This window comes from Octodon degus, unplaced genomic scaffold (genome assembly GCF_000260255.1).
Source record: "Octodon degus isolate 3935 unplaced genomic scaffold, OctDeg1.0 scaffold00023, whole genome shotgun sequence".
Classification (NCBI taxonomy): Eukaryota; Metazoa; Chordata; class Mammalia; order Rodentia; family Octodontidae; genus Octodon; species Octodon degus.
Genome location: NW_004524599.1, coordinates 11,248,173 through 11,255,221, shown reverse-complemented (window position 1 = coordinate 11,255,221; position 7,049 = coordinate 11,248,173).

Below are 7,049 nucleotides of genomic sequence, written 5' to 3'. Positions count from 1 at the left end.
GGGCAGGTAATTTGCATTACAATGTAAGGTGGGAAAAGAAGCTAGCTGCTTGAGCTGCTGCTACCCCTCCCTTGCTCTCTTGCTCTTTGCCGCCGCCATGAAAGTTTGCCCTCTGCTATGTGCTGCTCTGTGTTGGACCCAGCTGAGTATGGACTGAAACCTCCAGTAGCTGTGAGCTAAATAAACCTTTCCTTCCTTCATTTTGAGTGTCAGGTGTTTGTCCCAGCAACAAGAGAAGAGTACTTAAGACAGGTCCTATACGCTGGTGGGCATGTAGCATCCCTGGGCCCTACTCATGTGCTTGTTGCACCTGCCAGCTCATGTGATAACCACCTCGCTCCCAAGCACCTTACCTAGGTGAGGATCACTAAATGAATACATACTTGCTTTCAGGAAGCATGTGTGGGACTTCCCTGGGAAATCCTTATTTACCATCACATCTATCCAATGGGATGGACAGGTGATAAATAAACAACACCTATTATCCAATACAAGTAGCTTATTTTGCATATTGTGATTTTGGTTTTAGACTGGTTAAATTCTTGATTTAAGTCCAGCATAGTTCCAATATCTAATTTCATTGTGAGGCTTGACTTTTTCTCTAGAGCTTACCTTAAGCTTTTGTTCTTGTCGGGATTGGAAATAAATATATGGATTGAAAAGGGTGCTTTCCCTAGGATCATGTCTTATCTGTCCTGAGCCTGTGTTAAGAGTCCCTGGAGTCTCCTGGCCTGGACTAGTTTCAAGGTGTGGGTCTTTATTATTATTGATAGTACACCTTGCTGGTTTCTCTGTAGGCATCCTAATCCAGGGCTACCCCTGACCATATGGGTTGTGTTTGTGATGATGGAGTGGGGCTGGGAGGAACCTGGATTTATTGGCTTAAAAAAATTCCCAAACAAATAAAAACTTAAGAGAACAAATTCTTATTATATATGACTATCAAAATAAAGTATTATTTTAGAATATTTTTGACATGGTTCATGGAACTGTATGTTCATAAATATAGTCTTCTTATGGGAAGAAGAAAATTCCAGTCTAGGTTATTTTTATAGAAAATTGTAGTTCTTTGTTGACTTTCTAGTAGAACGGATCCCATGACAACCCCTTTGTGGCTATATCATCTTAATGAAGATAGTAGAAATATGTGGTGCTAACTGTGGTTAGATGCAGGACTCACTCATATAAGAGGGTAGGTAGTAGATGCATGCATAGCTTTTTATTATGCAAACTTGCCAACTATGCATTATTAGTAACACATGGTTGCTAATAGAAGGTTTTTCTAAGGACTAGAAAAGCCCATGTTCCATAACATATATTTATTCCCTTCTCACCAAGAATTCCAATGAGCCGCATACTCACAAAGGTCATATAGGAAGCAACATAAGGCTGTCTAGGCTTATACACCACCAAGGTAGTTGTCTTGGTCCATTTTCTGTTGCTATAACAAAATACCTTAGGTTGGAGTCCTCATAAAGAAAAGTTTAGTTAGCACACAGTGCTGGAGGTCTAAAAGCATGTGTCTAGCATCTGCTGGGCTTGAAGGAGAACATATCATATCAGGGTGGATGGTGGCCTTCTGGGAACTTTGCTAGAGGGAGGGCTCACATGGAAGGCTGTAAGAGCAAGCAAGCCTAGGTGGCCAAACTCATTTTATAACAACCTGGACTCACGGGACTAAGCTAGTAGCATCAGAGCTGGAGCTCTTGTAAGACAGCTTTAATCTATGTGTGAGGGTGGTGGCTGCCCCTGTGGCCTAGTTATCTCCTACTAGACCCAGCTCTTAATGATTTCATCACCTCCTAATACCACAACTCTAGGGATCGAGCCTCCGCAGATGAAACTTTGGGGGACACATTCAAGCCATGTTCAGAACATAGTCGTGACCAGTGTGGCATATTGATAAAGTACTCTGTTGACATTGCTGAATCATAGTAGCTTTATCACCAGCCCACACTACAATAATTGCCACGTTGTTTACATGTGGATTACAGTTATGACGTGGATAGTGGTCATTCTAACATATGCTTCTAACTGCATACTCAGTGTTTTAAGGTAAAATCCCTTGTATTACACTACAATTTTTATTCATATGAATTAAAACCCAAATTATCTGAACATATGGGAATACACTGTTCTGAACTGTCAACTCTCCATAGCTCTAGTAGGAGAGCTATGGATCCAGTCCTATGAAATGTTGGGGTGGAACACTTTCTATAGTTTGTTATCAGGAATATAATTAACAGTTTTTTGATTCAAGATTTCTAAACATTTTAATCCTACTTCCATTCAGTAAACATTTATTGAGTGACAGTTCAGGATAACACTGCTTTGAAGTTGCAAGGACTATTTAGTGAGTCTCTACCTTTCCAGGTTCCTAGGCTAGAGTAGTCATTTTCATCTCTAGCTAACTGTCAGAATAATCTCATGTGCTTACTCTTTAGGTAAACACGATTGATAGAAAATATATGTATAATTGTGGAAGAGAATTTATTAGGTATCTTATAGGATCAGAAGCAGGAGAATCTACACTAGCCTCTATGTGCTAGAGAGCCAGAGCTTCTAGTAGCCGCCCAGCCCAGGAAGCTGGAAGCCACAGAACAAGAGGGATCAAAGACACAGAAGCAGTCTAAGGTCAAAGTCATGAGAGCTCCCAGGAGAGTTGCTGGTCAGAAAGTTGAGGAAACTGTAGATCAATGTCCAGTGATGGACATTGTTTTCATAGTTTTTTTTTCCTTTTTTCTTCCATTTCCTTTTCTCTTTTGCTGCTGATGGCAGCAAAAAACACACCCACTCAAGCAGACTGGAGTTCTTTATCCTATCCAGGTTACAGGCCCATTGGTTGGCGCCCCCTCCATGAAACCACCTCAATTTGCTGTCCTATGTGTCAATCTTCTCTGGAAACGCCCCACTTCCTGTACCAGTTTTCTATATCAGCTTTTCAGTTGTCAGAGTATGGTACCCAACACTCTCACCTGAAAGGAGGAGAGGTTTAATGTAGCTCACAGTCCTGGGGGGGATCCAGAGTTCAAAGACAGGAACATCATGGTAGAAAGGGGTGGTGGAGAAAAGCTGCTTAGCTCACGGTGGCTGAAGAGCAGAAATAGGGAAAGAGGTTCACAGAGGAAGGCACAAGGGCCCAGATACGGACTCTAAGGCCACACCTCCACCACCCACTTATACATGCCCAGAAGTGTGCTCTACTAATTCCCAAGCTGGATCCCAAAGCCCGTCAGGTCAACATGCCACCGTAACTGCCATGTTGGACAAGTTTTAAAAATAGACAGGTAGGTGGGCTTCATGCAAATCAGTTGACTCTCTAGAGCTGAGAAGCAGTTGTCTTTCTTTCTTTCTTTCTTTCTTTCTTTCTTTCTTTCTTTCTTTCTTTCTTTCTTTCTTTCTTTCTGATGGGAACACCACTGGGGGTTGAACCCAGGGCCTCACTGATGATAGGCAAGTGCTCTACCACTCAGCTCTGTCCTCTGACCAGGTGTCACTTAAAAAATAAATACATTTCTCCTTAGTTAGCACGATGGGCCTCTGGGACCTTGATCCAGGCAAACACAGATGAAAACAGCGACAGCACAACAACAGCCTGGTAGATATCATAATAAAGGCACTGGGTGAATAGCCTCAATCTCAAAATCTGAAATATTCCCAAATCTGAACATTTTTGACCACCAACATGATGCCACAACTGGCTCATGTGATGGGTGACAGTCAAATTCAAGTGCAGTAAAAATATTGTACAATGGGGGGCAGGGAGATAGCTCAGTGGAATAAGTGCTTGCCTGACAAGTGCAAGGTCCTGAGATCGATCCCTTGTACCACAAAAACAAAACAAAACAAAAATGTACACAATTGCTCCCAGGATATGTGTAAGACGTATGTGTGAAAGATAAGTGAATTTCCTGTTTAGACTTGGGCCTCATCCCCCAGATAGCTCATTCCATAAGTGCAAATATTCTGCAATCTGAAAAAGGGGGCTGGTGAGATGGCTCAGTTGTCTAAAGCACCTACTTAGAACAAGCTAAACTAAGCAAAGCACAGGGACCGCGGTTCAATCCCCCAGCACCACATGCCAGCCCGCCCCGCCCCCTGGTGGGCTGAGCTGGCCACACACACACTAAATAAATAAATAAATATGTAAAAAAAAAAAAATCTGAAAAAGGTCCAAAAGATCAGGGATATTCAGCCTGTGTAAGTAAAATGCAAAGAAAGTCTAGAAGAGATTAATTTCAAATGAGAACATGAGGAATTTTTTCTGGACAACAAGTCTGGAACTGGGTCAGATTGTCAAAATTTGGTTTTTGTGCCTGTCTTTCATAGTTTTTTCCCTTTTCTCTCGCATTAGCAGGTCACAGCCCTCTTTCTCTTAGCTGCCCATGAGTGTGTGCAGCACCTCATTTCTGATGCAGAATCTCTAAGCATCTGGGGCTAGGCGGTTTAATTCCTAAGTTTGCGGGAACTGGATATAAATTAAGAATAAATAGATTCTACTGCCCCTGAAGGAACTAGGACCCCTTGGAGGGATGGCTGATTCCAGGACTGGGACAGGAAAGGGACACTGTGAGCCAGGGCAGCTTGTGATGCCCGAGAGCAAGGAAGCCACTGGAGACTAATGAGGCCGTGCCACAAGGACCAGATGTCACAGAGCACTTTCCCACAGGCATGGAGCGGGACACGAGGAGAATTGATGAGGATCGTAATGCAGTGGGCCAAAATGTGGGCACATCCAGGGCTTGGTGAGGAAAAGGGAGCCCAGGACTTTCTCCCAGGGTTCTGGCCTTCGCTTGATTCCTGATTCTAAGCCTGCAGAAGAGAGGGTTGGATATAGCCTGGGGTTAGGTGTGAGTCACACACAGGGTTCTGGCTCTGTCGCTGTGGGGGGCGCTGGCTCTGAGATGGAGATCAGCCTGCAGGAGGCCTGCTTGGGGTGCTCTTGGAATCACTACCTTGGAAGGGAAGGAACCTGGATCAGGCTGAAGAACAGGTGGAACAGATTTCCATGCTCAGTGGTCCTGGAGCTGGGGTGTGCCTTCAGAGTTGTCCCATGTGGGGTGAGGATTTCTACCACTGTGGCTTGTGCGTGGGACTTCAGTGCAGCACCTCCCTTCTCCTGCAGGGGCCAAGAGGGCACCCGGGCAAGTGGCACCTCTCAGCCACGGTCGCTTCTGTGCTGCTGGGCACTGCAGTACCCTCTAGAAGGTCCAGGAGCAGCACCTCTGGGCTTCCATCGGGTTTCCTTGCCAGAGTATCATGAGACAGTGAAGCTGCTGAGAGAAGCTGTGGCTCGCACTCGCAGTTCCCTGGTGGGCTCAGACACATCCTCGACTGGCCCTTTGGGATTCCTTGTGCTGATCTAGCATGGCTGCTGTCTCAGGGGCTTGCTTGGGGTTCTCAGATATTCCTCCTTGGGAATCTGAAATGACCACAGTGCATGACTGTTCACTGTCAAATAAGTCAAGTGAGGACCAAGAAGCCCACATAAGAAACCCAGACACCAATCTGTTTCTTCCCAATCTACTTTACAGCATTGGTTGAATAGTGAGCTTATAGCTGTCCTCCCCAGCACTTTTTATAGGAAAAATTAAGTCCCCATTGCTATCCTTACTATTATTCCTATGTTTTCTGAGATGGGGTTTTGCTGTGTTGGCCAGGCTGGTCTTGAACACCTAGGATCAAGAAATCCTCCTGCCTTGGCCTCCTGAATAACTGGGACTACTGGCATGCATTACTGTGCCCTGCTGGGCCCCCTATTGTTTATATGGGTGGGAGTTAGGCCTTTCTGTTCTTTGCAGCTAAAGGCATCCTAACCACTACAGGTATAAAAGGATGTTGAATATCCCTACTTCTGCTTCAGATTCAGCCAAGGTATCAAGATAACAGATGTTACCTGCCCTGACATGCCACAGAGAGGTCACTTGTGTGGAACTTGAAAGAAAGTTCTTAGAAGTAACTTTTGAACTTTTAGGGCTAGATGTATCCAGGAGTCTAAGGGAGGCAGCAGCACCCAGGGGCCAGGTCAGATTGAGGCCTCTGAAGGAGAGGTAGGACTCTGGGAGTCCTTCTCTCATCTCTGGCAGAAGTGGCAGGACCCTCTTCCCTTGTCCATTGTCTCCATCCCAAAATGAGGGGGTTCAAAGGTCTAGGTATTTAATTCTTAGAGCTCTAGGGCCAGAGTGGGCCAATTTTTGATTCATGTCTAAGGTATAACTCTCCCTCTCCCCCTTCTCTCCCTCTCCTCTCCTCTCCCTCTCCCTCCCCCCTTCCCTTCCTCTCTCTCTCTCCCCTGCCCCATCTCTCTCCCTCTCTCTCATACATGTCTTCATGCACAGAGAAAATGCCATATGAGGACCCAGAGAGAAGGTGGCTGTCCGTCAACCAGAGGAGAGGCCTCACCAGAACTCGACTTTTCTGGCACCTTGATCTTGGACTTCCAGTCTCAGAACTGTGAGAGGATCTGAGGCTGTGCTTGGGGGTGGCCTGGACTCTCGGGGGCAGAGTGGTTCTCAGAGCCGGGTGTGGCCTGCTATGGGGGCCGCGAGGTTGGCTTCAGCATCACCTCTTCCAGCTGCACTGAGTCCCTGCAACATTCATGGGTGGAAGATCTAACCCCCAGTGCCTCGGAATTTGACCTGAGATGGAGTCTTGAAAGTGGCCATTAAGTTAAAATGAGGTCAAGAGGGCGTCCTAGATCCAACAGGACCATGTCCCTATGGGAAGTGGCGAAGACTCAGATGCGTGTGTACTGAAGGAAGACCTTGAGAAAGGGAGAAGTCGCCATATTTAAGCTGAGGTGAACAGTCCCTCAGGGCCAGGGCCACCCAGATGAAATGTTGCAGGCTGGGTGGCTCTGGCAGCAGACTTTTGCTTCTTTCTCACAGTTCTGAGGCTGGAAGTCCAAGATCAAGGTGCCAGAAAAGTCGAGTTCTGGTGAGGCCTCTCCTCTGGTTTGCGGACAACCACCTTCTCTCTGGGTCCTCATATGGCATTTTCTCTGTGCATGAAGACATGTATGAGAGAGAGGGAGAGAGATGGGGCAGGGG